This window comes from Rhinopithecus roxellana, chromosome 8 (genome assembly GCF_007565055.1).
Source record: "Rhinopithecus roxellana isolate Shanxi Qingling chromosome 8, ASM756505v1, whole genome shotgun sequence".
In the NCBI taxonomy this organism is placed as follows: domain Eukaryota; kingdom Metazoa; phylum Chordata; class Mammalia; order Primates; family Cercopithecidae; genus Rhinopithecus; species Rhinopithecus roxellana.
In genome coordinates this window covers 7,186,348-7,201,141 of record NC_044556.1, presented here as the reverse complement: position 1 = coordinate 7,201,141, position 14,794 = coordinate 7,186,348, and the positions used below count along the sequence as shown (strand labels likewise).

Below are 14,794 nucleotides of genomic sequence, written 5' to 3'. Positions count from 1 at the left end.
GGAAGCGGACGCGGCATGCCTGACACCAGAGCTCGATCCAGCATGCGCACAGCCACTGCGCCTGACACCAGAGCTCGATCCAGCACGCGCGCAGCCACCAAGCCCTAGCTGGACACGGGACTTGAGGCTGACCTGAGGACAAAGCCCACAGCTGCCCGCCACCACCGCGACACTAACCAGGACTCGGGCCAGGGCCTCCTTCACATGGACCCTGTGTCCTCTCCAGGTTCAGAGAAAGTCAGCCAGCCCCACACGCCGGCCTGCCCACTGCCACCTGAGGCCCGCAGCCCCTGCCAGGCTGTGACCGGCCCTGGGCCTCAACAGCACCCAGAGCGCTGCCTCCACCCACCACCTACCCTCCGCCAGGCCTCAGTCAAGGCCTTGAAGGACCATGAGCCCCCGGGGGCCTGGGGCAGCTCGATGGCAATGCAGAAAGGAGGCAACATCACTCCAGATACCCCGGGGCAATCCCGACTGTCCCTAAGCTCAGCTTCGGTCCGTCCCAGTGGCTCTGCAGACACATCTGCCTCTCGGGCGTGCACTGACCCCCCCACCAGTCCCCACAGACACAGTGCCCCCCCACCGTGCCTGGCACAGCAACAGGACTACCCCAATCCCCAAATTAATGGCTGGTGTACTGGCTTCCCCTAAGCTTGGGATGAGCAACAGGAACTTTCAATTAAAAAAACCCTCACCTACTTCCCTTGTAGCCCAGAGTAATTACTGTATCATTAAAAAGGAAGAGAAGAAAACAAGAAGAAACCCGAATCAGCAATTCCACAAAATCCATCTGCACCAAGTGCTGCACCATCGCAGGCCGTCCTGCAAACGGCCTGGCTCCTGGACCTGCCCAGAGTCCAGGCAAAGAGGCGCTGGTCCCTCATCCTCTTCAGAGGAACTAGTCAGGATCAAACCAGACAGGAAGCCCCTTTACACACAAGGAGGTCCGACCGCACTGCAGGCATAGTAAATGCAGACACTACAGGCCAGTTGGGGTTTTGCCTCCCACCGGGGTAAAGGGAACAGAGACAGCTCCTCTGACATTTCACCCCATTTGCCCGCTGCACAGTCCTGCAGAACAGACGGCTGGCCTCTCACCCCCAGACCTGGCCCTTCCAGTGGAACCCTGTCCAGACCCCGCTCCCCTGCATGCAGGTCTCCAGTTCCCTCCCATCTGTGCAGGAGCGGCTCTCAGAGCTCACCTTGGGGGACTGAGCAAAACACTCTGGGCCCTAGAGACGTCAAGGCAGGCGTGCGCGTGCCTGCACACACTCCCGGGGACTGCGTGCCTGGGAAACTCATCAGTCAGCCCGGCCCAGAGCGTTTCGTTTTGGTGGAGACACTGGGGAAAACAAAACAAAGTACCGGTGACAACCGCGAACTTCCCCCTTTCAAACCTCGGGGCCCTGGCACACAGTCTGTCCTCTGCACAGAGGCACCCCAGGCTGGGCTGGGCTGGGCAGGACAGAGTAGCCGGGGTGCTTCCATCCCCAGCTGCCACCCACCCCCCCAGTCCCCTCCCTATCCGAGCTCCATCGCGCGGCGGGACGCCTGGGCTTTCCCTCCAGATGGGAGCCTGTGTACCTTCCTGCTCAGCTCCCACACCACGAACTACCAGGGCCTCCGGGAACCAGGAAACACCAAGGAGGCTCCAGCATGTCCTGGGCTGGGGAGGCAGAGCCCCACCACATGGCCGTGTGAGCGGCCCGGAGCGCTAGGCCGCACGGTGGAGCACAACGGAGAGAAGATGCTGGACTCCACCTACACAGACAACCCTCCGGCCCGCTTCCTACAAACAATGCCATCCGGAGGCCACAGGAATAAGAACCAGATGTCCCAAAGCCATTCTGGCTCCAGACGCAACAGTTCCCGAATGTCCTCTCAGCCCCCACGCCCCCCAACGGGAAAGTCTTCCCCTAAGAAAGTTGGGAGAGAGAAGCCAGGAGGGGATGGGGATCGGTGAGGCCACCGCAGGCCCTGTTCAGACATCTCACCCTCCCTCCCTGATCCGTGCGTTTCCGGAAAACAAAGCCGGTGGCCACAGCGGAAGGGGGAGGGGGCAGCGAGCCCAGCCGGGAGTTCCCAGGCAGTGCTGCAACAGGTCCCTGCGGATCAGACCACCTTCCTATCCCCACCATTCCCCTGCTCTCCCCCCTCAAGAGCTTTAGGACCACAAAGTGAGGACTGGGACACAGCTGCGTGGGGAGGGGCCAGGCCAAGACAGGAGGAGGCGATGGGGCCAGGTGGGCAGGGGCCTGCGGACCAGAACGCGGGGAGGCATAAGGGACACAGGAGAGTGGGCGGTGGGCTTGAGCACTGGGTGGGGAAAGAAAGTGGGAGGTGGAGTAGGGACTAAAAGCTCAGCGGAGGGCAGGGGAGTTGGAGCACGGCAGTCACCGGGGTGCACAGTGGGGAGTCACTGGAGCGGCGGGGGCAGGGTCTGGAGTGTGAGGGTCACTGGGGCGGCAGACTCCTGAGTATGGAGGTCAGCGTGGGGCTGTGTCTGGAGATCCTGAGCGCCTGTTCAGTGGGGTGGGGGGCGCTGGGGTCCCGAGTGAAGGGTCAGCGAGGTGTTGCGGTGGTGGGGCCCTGAGTGTGGGGGGTCAGCGTGGGAGGCGCTGGGGTCCGGAGTGCGGGGTCGGCAGGACGCAGGGGGGGCAGTGAATCCTGAGTGTGGGGGCGGGGGCGCCAGGGGTCACTGGGGGCGCCGACGGCCAGGGTGCAGGGGGTGTGGGGGCCGAGGCGGGCGCGCGCGTCGTTACCTTGGCTCCGCCGTGGCCGGGCCCTCGGGCAGCGTCTGGGCGGCCGGCCCGGCCTCAGCAGCGCAGCGCGGACCCCCGCTCCGGACCCAGCGCCCGCTCGCGCTCCGGCTCCGGTGCCCGCTCGGGCCCCCGCTCCGGCTCCTGCGCCGCCTGGGCCGGCCTCCGCATGTTCGGGACGGGAAGCGCCCGGCTCGCCGCGCTCCGCCGCGCCCGCTCCGGGGCCCGCGCGCCTTACGCCGCCAGCGTCGGCCAGCGGGGGGCGGCGGCCATACGCGCCCCACTGCGCAGCCGCCGCCGGGGCGCCGGGGGCGCGCGCCGCCGACGTCACAGCGCGGGGCGGGGCCAACGCCCAGCCGGGCGTCTCTCGCGCCGCTTTGCGACAACGGATGGCGCCGCGCGACGGCCACCGCGCTTTGCGGCCGCTACGAGGCCGCTGGCCCGCTGACCGCGGGGGACACCGAAAGCGCGTGGCCGCGGGGACGCGCGCGGGCAGCGAAGGGAGTCGAACGGTGTCCACACCCTCCAGGGGGCGGAGCTTCCGCCGCCCGCCCCTCCCCGCCCGCTGTTGCCATGGCGACGCGTGGCTGGTCGCCCTGGCACCACCCGCCGCCTTGTGTGTTACGTCACAGTCTCGCCACCTGACGTCACGGACAGGCGGCGCCGCGGGGCGTTCCGTGCGTGGGGCGGTGGCGGGCGCGGCGCGGGGAGGCGGCGAGTTGCGCGCGCGAGGCCGCGAGGTTTCCGGGGCAGGCGCTGGAAGAGGCGGCTGGCCAGGAAATGAGCTGGTTAAGGGCAAGAGGGTTTTTCCATCTGACTTTCCTGTGCCAGGAGGGGAAAAAGTTCTAGAATAACTGCTCCGTGTCCAGGGGGAGAAACTCGGTGGCTTGGGTGCCCCAGGGTCCTCCTCCACCGTGACATCAGCAAGGAGCAGACAGGAAGAGGCCGCGGGCCCGCGGCCGGCAGCTGGTCAAGTGCACTGCGGGGTCTGCCATGCCTAGCACGGGCCGCTCCCCTGGGGCTCTGCGCGTGGAGCCGACTCTGCTTACTCTGCCTGCCTTCCGGCCTGCACCGAGCAAGAAACGTGGGGAGGGGACCCACAGGCCAAGGCCCCGCACAGTGAGGCCCTGTTCCACCCCATGACAGGGCCTGGAAGGGAACGGGCAGCTGCAGAAGTGGTTTCCGGCCTCCCCACATCTCCCACGCACCTCCCGGTGGGGGCCTTTTTAAAGTCGGAGGAGACACATTCATTCAAATATGTATTAAGTGCCTGCCAGCGGCTCTGAGAATAGAACAGTGAGCTAGACTCTTGGCATCGTTTCCTAGGGAGCCCTTGGTTCTAGGGGAAGGAGAGAGCCCTGTGCGATGATTTCAGATGACGTTATAAGGTGGGGTGTGGGGCGGGCGCGGAGACTCACGCCTGTAATGCCAGCGCTTTGTGAGGCTGAGGGAGGAGGCTTGGTTGAGCCCAGGAGTTCAAGACCGGCCCAAGTAACAGAGACCCTGTCTCTACAAAAAATAAAACGAGCGGAACGTGGTGATGCATGCCTGTGGCCCCAGCTACTTGGGAGCCTGAGGCGGGAGGATTGCTTCGGCCAGAACATTGAGGCTGCAGTGAGCTGTGATTGCACCACTGCACTCTAGCCTGCCTGACAGAGCAAGACTGTCTTAAGAAATAGTAAGACCAAGGCCGGGCGCGGGGGCTCAGCCTGGAATCCCAGCACTTTGGGAGGGCAAGGCGGGTGGATCACCTGAGGTCGGGAATTGGAGACAGCCTGACCAACATGGAGAAACCCCTTCTCTACTAAAAATACAAAAATTAGGCGGCCGTGGTGGTGGGCATCTGTAATGCCAACTAGTCTGGAGGCTGAGGCAGGAGAATCACTTGAACCTGGGAGGCGGAGGTTGCAGTGAGCCGAGATTGCCCCATTGCACTCCAGCCTGGGCAACAGAGCGAGACTCCATGTCAAAAAAAAAAAAATATATATATATATATAGTAACAACAAATGAAATCCCAGCACTTTGGGAGGCTGAGGCAGGTGGGTCACTTGACCCCAGGAGTTGGAGACTAGCCCGGGCAACATGGCAAAACCCTGTGTCTACTAAAAATACAAAAATAGCTGTGATTGAGCCGCTGTACTCCAACTTGGATGATAAAGCCAGACTGCGTCTCAAAAAAATAATTTTTTTTTTTTTTTTGAGACAGAGTCTTGCTCTGTCACCCAAGCCGGAGTGCAGTGGCACAATCTTGGCTCACTGCAACCTCTACCTCCTGGGTTCAAGCAATTCTGCCTCAACCTCCTGAGTAGCTGGGATTACAGGTGCCCACCACAGTGCCTGGCTAATTTTTGTATTTTTAGTACTGTAGGCCAGGCTGGTCTTGAACTCCTGACCTCAAGTGATCCTCCCACCTTGCCCTCCCAAAGTGCTGGGATTACAGGTGTAAGCCCCCATGCCCAACCATTAATAATTTTTTAAAAATAAGATGCTACGCTGGGCACGGTGGCTCATGCCTATAATTTCAGCACTTTAGGAAGCCGAGGCCCGTGGATCACATCACAAGGTCAGCAGTTCAAGACCAGCCTGGCCAAGATGGTGAAACCTCAACTCTACTAAAAAGTGCTGGGATTACAGGCGTGAGCCACCACGCCCGGCATTTTGTTTGTTTGTTTTAAATAGAGATGGGCTTTTACCATATTGCCCAGACTAGTCTCAACCTCCTGGCCTTAAGCGATCCTCCCACCTCAGCCTCCCAAAAAACTGGGATTCCAAGTGTGAGCCACTGCGGCCAAGCTCGCTTTCTCATTTTTAATCCACTTCAAATGTGGTCCACATGTTCCTGATTCATTTTAGCTTTAATCATGAGGACATCATTGGGGACAGCTGGTGGAGGGGGCGGACCAGCTCCTTTGAGGGTCTTTTATTTATTTATTTAGAGACAGAGTTTCACTCTGTTGCCCAGCCTGAAGCACAGTGGCATGATCTCGGCTCACTGCAACCTCCACCTCACGGGTTCAAGCAATTCTCCTGCCTCAGCCTCCTGAGTAGCTGGGATTACAGGTGCGCGCCACCACGCCTGGCTGATTTTTGTACCTTTAGTAGAGACGGGGTTTACACCATGTTGGCCAGGCTGGTCGCGAACTCCTGACCTCAGGTGATCCGCCTGCCTTGGCCTCCCAAAGTGCTGGGATTACAGGTGTGAGCCACTGTGCCCAGCTGGGTCTTTTTTATTTTGAGACAGGGTCTGACTTTGTCACCCAGGCTGGAGTGCAGTGGCCCAATCTCGGCTCACTGCAGCCTCAGTACCTCCCCAGCCTCAAGCAATCTCCCCATCTAAGCCTCCTGAGTAGCTAAGATCACAGACACGCGCCACCATGCCTGGCTAATTTTTTGTCGAGACAGGGTTTTGCTATGTTCCCCAGGCTGGTCCTCCAACTCCTGAGCTCAAACAATGCACCCGCTTCGGCCTCCCAAAGTGCTGGGCTTACAGGCGTGAGCCAACGCACCTGATACCCTCTGGTGGTCTTAATCTAATAAGAACATTATAAAGATAACAACTTGTCCGTGCCCATCCCACCCTCTAGAGAGAAAATCTCCCAACCTCCCAGTAAATCCCAAACAGCTGTAGGTTTGGGGGAGGAGACAGGAAGGAAGCACCCCCTTCTGTTCTATTCCTATACTTACGTAAGAGGCGTTCACGCTTGTAATCCCAGCATTTAGGGAGGCCGAAGTGGGAGGATCCCATAAGACCGAGTGTTCGAGATCAGCCTTAGTGAGGCTAAGAATACAGAGGGCCGGGTGCCGTGGCTCACGCCTGTAATCCCAGCACTTTGGGAGGCCAAGGCAGGTGGATCACGAGGTCAGGAGATAGAGACCATTCTGGCTAACACAGTGAACCCCTGTCTCTACTAAAAATACAAAAAAATTAGCCAGGCATGGTGGTGGGCACCTGTAGTCCCAGCTACTCGGGAGGCTGAGGCAGGAGAATGGCGTGAACCCAGGAGGCTGAGATGCAGTGAGCCAAGATCGTGCCACTGCACTCCAGCCTAGGCAACAGAGTGAGATTCTGTCTCAAAAAAAAAAAAAAAAAGCCAGGCGTGGTGACTCGCACCTGTAGTCCCAGCTGCTCCAGAGGCTGAGGCGGGAGGACTGCTTGAGCCAGGAGGTTAAGGCTGTCATGCACCATGATTGCACCTGTGAATAGCCACTGCACCCCAGCCTGGGCAACATAGCAAGACATCATCTCTGGAAAGAAAGGAAGAAAAATATGCCGGGCGCAGTGGCTTACGGGGTCAAGAGATTGAGACCATCTTTCCAACATGGTGAAACCCTGTCTCTACTAAAAATACAAAAATTAGCCAGCCGTGGTGTTGGGCGCCTGTCATCGCAGCTACTCAGGAGGTTGAGGCAAGAGAATTGCTTGAACTTGGGAGGTGGAGGTTGCAGTGAGCAGAGATCGCACCACTGCACTGCAGCCTGGCGACAGAGTGAGACTGTGTCTCAAAAAAAAAAAGAAGGCCGGGCGCGGTGGCTCAAGCCTGTAATCCCAGCACTTTGGGAGGCCGAGACGGGCGGATCACGAGGTCAGGAGATCGAGACCATCCTGGCTAACACGGTGAAACCCCGTCTCTACTAAAAATACAAAAAACTAGCCGGGCGAGGTGGCGGGCGCCTGCAGTCCCAGCTACTCGGGAGGCTGAGGCAGGAGAATGGCGTGAACCCGGGAGGCGGAGCTTGCAGTGAGCTGAGATCCGGCCACTGCACTCCAGCCTGGGCGACAGAGCAAGACTCCGTCTCAAAAAAAAAAAGAGAAAAAGAAACAAAAATAAAGAAAAAGAAGGCAGGAAGGAGAAGGGAGAAAGGACAAGGAAGGAGGAGGAGGAAGAGGAGAAAGAAAAAAATGAAATGGTCTCAAATGAGATTGCTGGCCCCTTCCACCATGTGAGGAGCTGGCGAGAAGGCATCCTGTATAAACAGGCCCATGGCAGGGCATGGCGGCTGATGCCTGTAATTCTAGCACCTTGCAAGGCTGAACTGGGAGGATCGAGATGGAAGGATCGCTGGAGCCCAGGAGGCGGAGGCTGCAGTGAGCTGAGATCACACCTTTAGCCTGGGCGACAGAGTGGGACCCTGTCTCATAAAAACAAGAACAAAACGAAACAGGCCGGGTGCGGTGGCTCAAGCCTGTAATCCCAGCACTTTGGGAGGCCGGGACGGGCGGATCACAAGGTCAGGAGATCGAGACCATCCTGGCTAACACGGTGAAACCCCGTCTCTACTAAAAATACAAAAAAAAACTAGCCGGGCGAGGTGGCGGGCGCCTGTAGTCCCAGCTACTCCGGAGGCTGAGGCAGGAGAATGGCGTGAACCCGGGAGGCGGAGCTTGCAGTGAGCTGAGATCCGGCCACTGCACTCCAGCCCGGGCGACAGAGCAAGACTCCGTCTCAAAAAAAAAATAAATAAATAAAATAAAAAAAATAAAATAAAAATAAAAAAATAAAAAATAAATAGAAGGATAGGGTTGGCCAGGCACAGTGGCTCACACCTGTAATCCCAGCACTTTGGGAGGCTGAGATGGGCGGATCACGAGGTCAGGAGATCGAGACCATCCTGGTTAACACAGTGAAACCTCGTCTCTACTAAAAATACAAAAAAAAAAATTAGCCGGGCGAGGTGGCGGGCGCCTGTAGTCCCAGCTACCCGGGAGGCTGAGGCAGGAGAATGGCGTGAACCCGGGAGGCGGGGCTTGCAGTGAGCCAAGATTGCACCGCTGCACTCCAGCCTGGGTGACTGAGCAAGACTCCGTCTCAAAAAAAAAAAAAAGGATAGGGTTGAAGACAGACTGAACTGCCAAATCGGTTTCCTCCTGGTGCTTCATGATTGATTGGTGATGTCTGCTTTGTGCACCGGAGGGAAGCAGTGTGGACCTCATTGGTTGATTGTTGATGTCTGCGCTGTGCACAAGAGGAAGGGCAGGACAAACAGCAGCGTTCCCCAGTCAACCAACATCATTGGTTGATTGGTGATGCCTACCCTGTGCACAGGAGGAAGGAGGGCAGGAGAAACATCATTCATTGATTAATGGGTGACGTCTGCCAATGTTACCATGTTGGCCAGGTTGGTCTCGAATTCATGACCTCAGTTGATCCACCTGCCTCAGCCTCCCAAAGTGCTGGGTTTACAGGCTTGAACCGCTGCGCCTGGCCTGATTCTACAGCTTTTTTCTATTTCCTCATTTTAGATCATTCCAAAACTTTCTGGGAATTACACCCAACAGTCTCTGGTAGGGCATAAACACAGACTGGGGGGAATAGAACATCAGTCTTTGCAGCCAGCTGCAGCTCCCCTTCCCCGCTGAGAGGCTGGGGCTGCCCAGCACTGCGTTCCCATATGCAGCCCAGCCAACGGAAGGGGGTGATGTCAGGAAGTTTTGCTGAGTGAGGAAGCAGCAAAGAGCAGGGTCTGCCCTCACCCCCACCAACCGCAGGGACAGAGCCTGGGGGCGGTGGGTGGCCCCAGAGCCAAGTTTGGGGCACTGGGATCTGCCTCTTCACAGGGGCACGGGATCCAGTCAGAGGATGAGTGACTCTGAGAGAAGTTTCTCTCCTTTGTCTACTTTCTCCGCTGTTCCAGAGAACGAAGGCTCATCCTGCAGCATACTTTGGGGGTACATGGCTGTGTGTGTGTGTGTCTGTGTGGGATGCTATATGTTGATGTTTGCGTGTATCTGTGTGTACCTCCATACATGAGTGTATATTTGTTTTGCGTGTATGATGTAACATGTTGGTGTGTGTGGATACGTGTCCCTGCATTTGTATTTCAGGTTTTTTTTTTTTTTGAGACGGAGTCTTGCTCTGTCACCCAGGCTGGAGTGCACTGGCGCGAGCTCCGCTCACTGCAAGCTCCGCCTCCCAGGTTCACGCCATTCTCCTGCCTCAGCCTCCCAAGTACCGGGGACTACAGGCACCCGCCACCATGCCCGGCTAATTTTTTGTATTTTTAGTAGAAACGGGATTTCATCGTGTTAGCCAGGATGGTCTAGATCTCCTGACCTCGTGATCCGCCCGCCTCGGCCTCCCAGAGTGCTGGGATTACAGACGTGAGTCACCCACCGCGCCCGGCCGTATTTCGTGTTTTGTGTTTCGTTTTTCTGAGACAGGGTCTCCCTCCGTCACCCAGGCTGGAGTGCAGAGCTTCAATCATAGCTCACTGCAGCCTTCATTTCCCAGGCTCAAGTGATCCCCCTGCCTCGACCTCCCAAAGTGCTGGGATTACAGGTGTGAGCCACCATACCTGGCCTGCGTTTTGTGTATGTGTGTTTGTTGTTTTCCAGTGTGTATGTCCACGTACATCTGTGCACGGGTGCGTGTTTGTGTGTTAGGTGCATCTGTGTGAGGTGGCGTGTTGCTATGTGTGGTCCGTGTGTCCGTGTGTTCATGCATTTATGTCATGTGTATCTGTGTATGTGTGTGCACATGTCTGTGTGTGGGTCTTTGTGTGTGTGGGTGTGTGCACACACCTGTGCGTCTGGGGAGGGGTGTGTGTGTTCGTTGGGTCTGTGGGGGCGTGTGCATTTGTGTGCCTGTGTTCGGCGTGCCTGTGTGTGGTGTGTGTTGGTTTGTGTGTTGGTTTGTGTGTTGGTTTGTGTGTGTGTGTGTTAGTGAGTGCGTGTCTGCATGGGGGGGATTCGGGAACGCTGCTGTGAATGGCATCGCTCAGCTCTAGGGACCTGTCTTGCTCCAGGTTTTGGGCTGTTTCATGGAGGCTGAGGGACATTCTTGTTGATGACGCAGCCCACTGGATTTAACTTATTTTTGGTCATATGGCGCCTAAGTGGTCTTCCTGGCATTCACTGTGTCCATTTGCCCCCAGTGCCTGGGGACTCCTCCCATGGTGTTGACCGGGGTCTCTCCCTCATCTCTTTGTCACCAAGGCCAGCCACAGAGGGTAGCCCGCAGTGGACAGGGTGCAGGACAGGGCAGCAGTGACCACGATGCTTCATGGAAGACATGAGCTCCCCCCAGGGAGCCTCCCATACAGAGCCCCCGCCCCTCAGCTCGATGGAATGCCCAGCCCCTTGGAGCTGCAACCCCAGTAGGAGGGTGGCATCCTGGAGCCAGGCAGCAGGGATGCTGCACGTCACAAACACTGAGACACAAAGAAGAAGTGGTTCAAAAGCTGGGTGTGGTGGTCACAGATTCCTGGCTGCTCGTCCCACAGAAAGATACAGTTCATTTCCCTGTGAGCCGAAGACAGTGGGGGTGGTGTCTTGAGACTTCTGAGTCAAGGTCTTAAGAGCTCAACAGGCCGGGCGCAGTGGCTCACGCCTGTAATCCCAGCACTTTGGGAGGCCGAGACGGGCGGATCACGAGGTCAGGAGATCAAGACCACCCTGGCTAATACAGTGAAACCCCGTCTCTACTAAAGAATACAAAAAACTAGCCGGGCGTGGTGGCGGGCACCTGTAGTCCCAGCAACCCAGGAGGCTGAGACAGGAGAATGGCGTCAACCCGGGAGGCGGAGCTTGCAGTGAGCGGAGATCCGGCCACTGCACTCCAGCCTGGGCGACAGAGCCAGACTCCGTCTCAAAAAAAAAAAAAAAAAGCTCAACAGTAGGCCAGGTGTGGTGGCTCACACCTGTCATCCCAGCACTTTGGGAGGCTGAGGCGGACAGATCACCTGAGGTCAGGAGTTCAAGACCAGCCTGGCCAATGTGGTGAAACCTTATCTCTACTAAAAATATAAAAATTAGCTGGGCGTGGTGGTGGGCGCCTGTAATCCCAGCTACTCAGTAAGCTGAGGCAGGAGAATCGCTTGAACCCGGGAGGTGGAGTTTGTAGTAAGCCGAGACTGTGCCATTGCACTCCAGCCTGGGTGACAGAATGAGACTCCATCTCAAAACAACAACAACAACAACAAAACACTCAACAGCATCCTTTCTGCTTGGAACCCAGCCGCCATCTTGTGAGGCAGCTCAAGCAGCCACCTGGAAGCCCCTGTGTGATGGCACCACTGAGCAGGTACCACCTGCCCGCCCTGTAAGTGAGCTACCTCAGACATTCCTGGACAGGGAAAGCCACTAGATTATTGTTGATCCCCCCCGCCCCACCACAGGGAGCAGAACTGCCTAGCTGAGCCCAGACACCCTGCATCATGTCAGATATAATCCACTGGCATTCCACCTTAGCCACCCCAAATCCCTAGGGCTGAATGAGGTCATCGAATAATGATTCCTCTCCCAGTCTCTGCCCTCTGCTAGTCCCTGGCAGACTGGAAGATGGCCCAGAGGCAGCCCAGTGAGGGGTGAGGCCCTTCAAGGCCCTGCTGCAGTGGTCCTCACCAACCACAACCACCCTGCAGAGCCCCACCATGCCCCGCACCTGCTCCCTGGCCCTCATGCTGCCACCAGGAGTGTCCGCGCTCATCTGTCTTCTCTTCCCTCCAGCCTGAGAAAGCTCCTTCTTCCCACCCCTTACCAGAAATATAAATTGGCTGAACACGGTGGCTCACACCTATAATCCCAGCACTTTGGGAAGCCAAGGTGGGTGGATCATGAGGTCAAGAGATCGAGACCATCCTGGCTAATACAGTGAAACCCCGTCTCCACTAAAAATACAAAAAACTAGCCGGGCGAGGTGGCGGGCGCCTGTAGTCCCAGCTACTCGGGAGGCTGAGGCAGGAGAATGGCGGGAACCCGAGAGGAGGAGCTTGCAGTGAGCTGAGATCCGGCCACTGCGCTCCAGCCTGCGCAACAGAGCGAGACTCCGTCTCAAAAACATAAAGAAATAAATATATTTACTCTTTGCCCTTTCTGTGTTTCAAAGGAGGGCGGCTTTTCAAAGTCCTCACAACGGGGACAGCATTTGAGGCTGCCTCAATGGCTGGTTCCTCTTCGCAGCACCACCTATCCATCAGGATGTCTTCTGCACCCATATTGACTTGTTCCTTTCCAACCCACCCGTGACCCTCCACCTATCTGAACCTTGTCTGGCTTCTCTCAGCCCAACAGGCCTGACCAAGCTTGGGCAGATGGCCACTTCTTTCGGGAGGACTCCATGATACATCAGGCCAATTGAATCCAATCCACCAGCCTCTGGAACAGTTTTCGCCCATGTACTTATGTGTTCTGCCTCCCACGATGGGTATTCATGGTCTGTCTGCCCCACTAGGCAGCAGCTCCTGAGGACAGGAACTAAACCTCTTTAAAATGCCTTCACAGGCCGGGCGCGGTGGCTCAAGCTTGTAATCCCAGCACTTTGGGAGGCAGAGACGGGCAGATCACGAGGTCAGGAGATCGAGACCATCCTGGATAACACGGTGAAACCCCGTCTCTACTAAAAAATACAAAACAACTAGCCGGGCGAGGTGGCGGGCGCCTGTAGTCCCAGCCACTTGGGAGGCTGAGGTAGGAGAATGGCGTGAACCCAGGAGGCGGAGCTTGCAGTGAGCTGAGATCCGGCCACTGCACTCCAGCCTGGGCGACAGAGCGAGACTCCGTCTCAAAAAAAAAAAAAAAAAAATGCCTTCACAAACCCTGCCATGCACCCTGATACAGCCCTAGTTAGTGTACATATTATTATCAGGTTTCTGAAAGTAATTCAGGAACACCTATTGTATCAGTCAACTACTGCTGCATAACAAATTATACCAAACCCGGTGGCTTTAAACAACACAAGTCTTTGTGATATGACTGGTGAAATAAATTAAGCAAAAAATATTTAATTTTTTTTTTTAATAAGAAAAAAGCCTGGGAGCCATGACTCATCCCTGTAATCCCAGCAGTTTGGGAGGCTGAGGCAGGCAGATCACCCGAGGTCAGGGATTTGAGACCAGCTTGGCCAACATGGTGGAAACCCAATCTCTATTAAGAATACAAAAAATTGGCCGGGCGCGGTGGCTCAAGCCTGTAATCCCAGCACTTTGGGAGGCCGAGACGGGCGGATCACGAGGTCAGGAGATCAAGACCATCCTGGCTAACACGGTGAAATCCCGTCTCTACTAAAAATACAAAAAAAAAAAGCTGGGCGCGGTGGCTCAAGCCTGTAATCCCAGCACTTTGGGAGGCCGAGACGGGTGGATCACGAGGTCAGGAGATCGAGACCATCCTGGTCTACACGGTGAAACCCCTGGTCTACATGGTGAAACTCCGTCTCTACTAAAAAATACAAAAAACTAGCCGGGCGAGATGGCGGGCGCCTGTAGTCCCAGCTACTCGGGAGGCTGAGGCAGGAGAATGGCGTAAACCCAGGAGGCGGAGCTTGCAGTGAGCGGAGATCGCACCACTGCACTCCAGCCTGGATGACAGAGCTAGACTCCGTCTCAGAAAAAAAAAAAAAAAAAAAAAAAAAAAAAAAAAACTAGCCGAGCGAGGTGGCGGGCGCCTATAGTCCCAGCTACTCGGGAGGCTGAGGCAGGAGAATGGCGTAAACCCAGGAGCCTGCAGTGAGCTGAGATCCGGCCACTACACTCCAGTCTGGGCGACAGAGCGAGACTCCGCCTCAAAAAAAAAAAAAAAAAAAAAGAGTACAATAAATTAGCCGGGCGTGGTGGCAGGCGCCTGTAGTCCCAGTTACTTGGGCGGCTGAGGCAGGAGAATCGCTTGAACCTGGGAAGCAGAGGTTGCAGTGAGCCAGGATCGCACCACGGCACTCCAGCCTGGGCAAAGAGCAAGACTCCGTCTCAAATAAATAAATAAATAAATAAATAATTATAAAATTAATAAAACAACACACATCTTATCAAGTTTCTGGTGCTCAGAAGACTAGAAATGACTCAACTGGGAGGCTGGGCACGGTGGCTCACGCCTGTAATCCCAGCACTTTGGGAGGCTGAGGTGGGCAGATCACCTGAGGTCGGGAGTTTGAGACTAGCCTGACCAACAAGGAGAAAGAGAAACCTTGACTCTACTAAAAATATCAAAGTTAGCCAGGCGTGGTGGCGCACGCCTATAGTTCCAGCTACTCTGGAGGCTGAGGCAGGAGAATTGCTTGAACCCAGGAGGTGGAGGTTGTAGTGAGCCGAGATCACACCACTG

The 14,794-nt window shown here is 56.4% G+C and overlaps 1 protein-coding gene across 4 annotated transcripts in view; it reads right to left on the bottom strand.

Moving 5' to 3' along the window:
* Positions 1-3,031, bottom strand: part of CSNK1G2 (casein kinase 1 gamma 2) — a 36,888-nt gene extending 33,857 nt beyond the window's left edge. For 3 of the 4 annotated variants that reach the window (XR_004058605.1, XM_030934892.1, XM_030934894.1), the window contains exon 1: positions 2,763-3,031. The gene's annotated coding sequence lies outside the window, so the exon portion shown is untranslated. Of the gene's footprint in view, positions 1-1,202; positions 1,342-2,762 lie in introns of those variants that run through there. The other variant, XM_030934893.1, reaches the window with a different exon arrangement.
* Between the last annotated feature and the right edge of the window lie 11,763 nt (positions 3,032-14,794).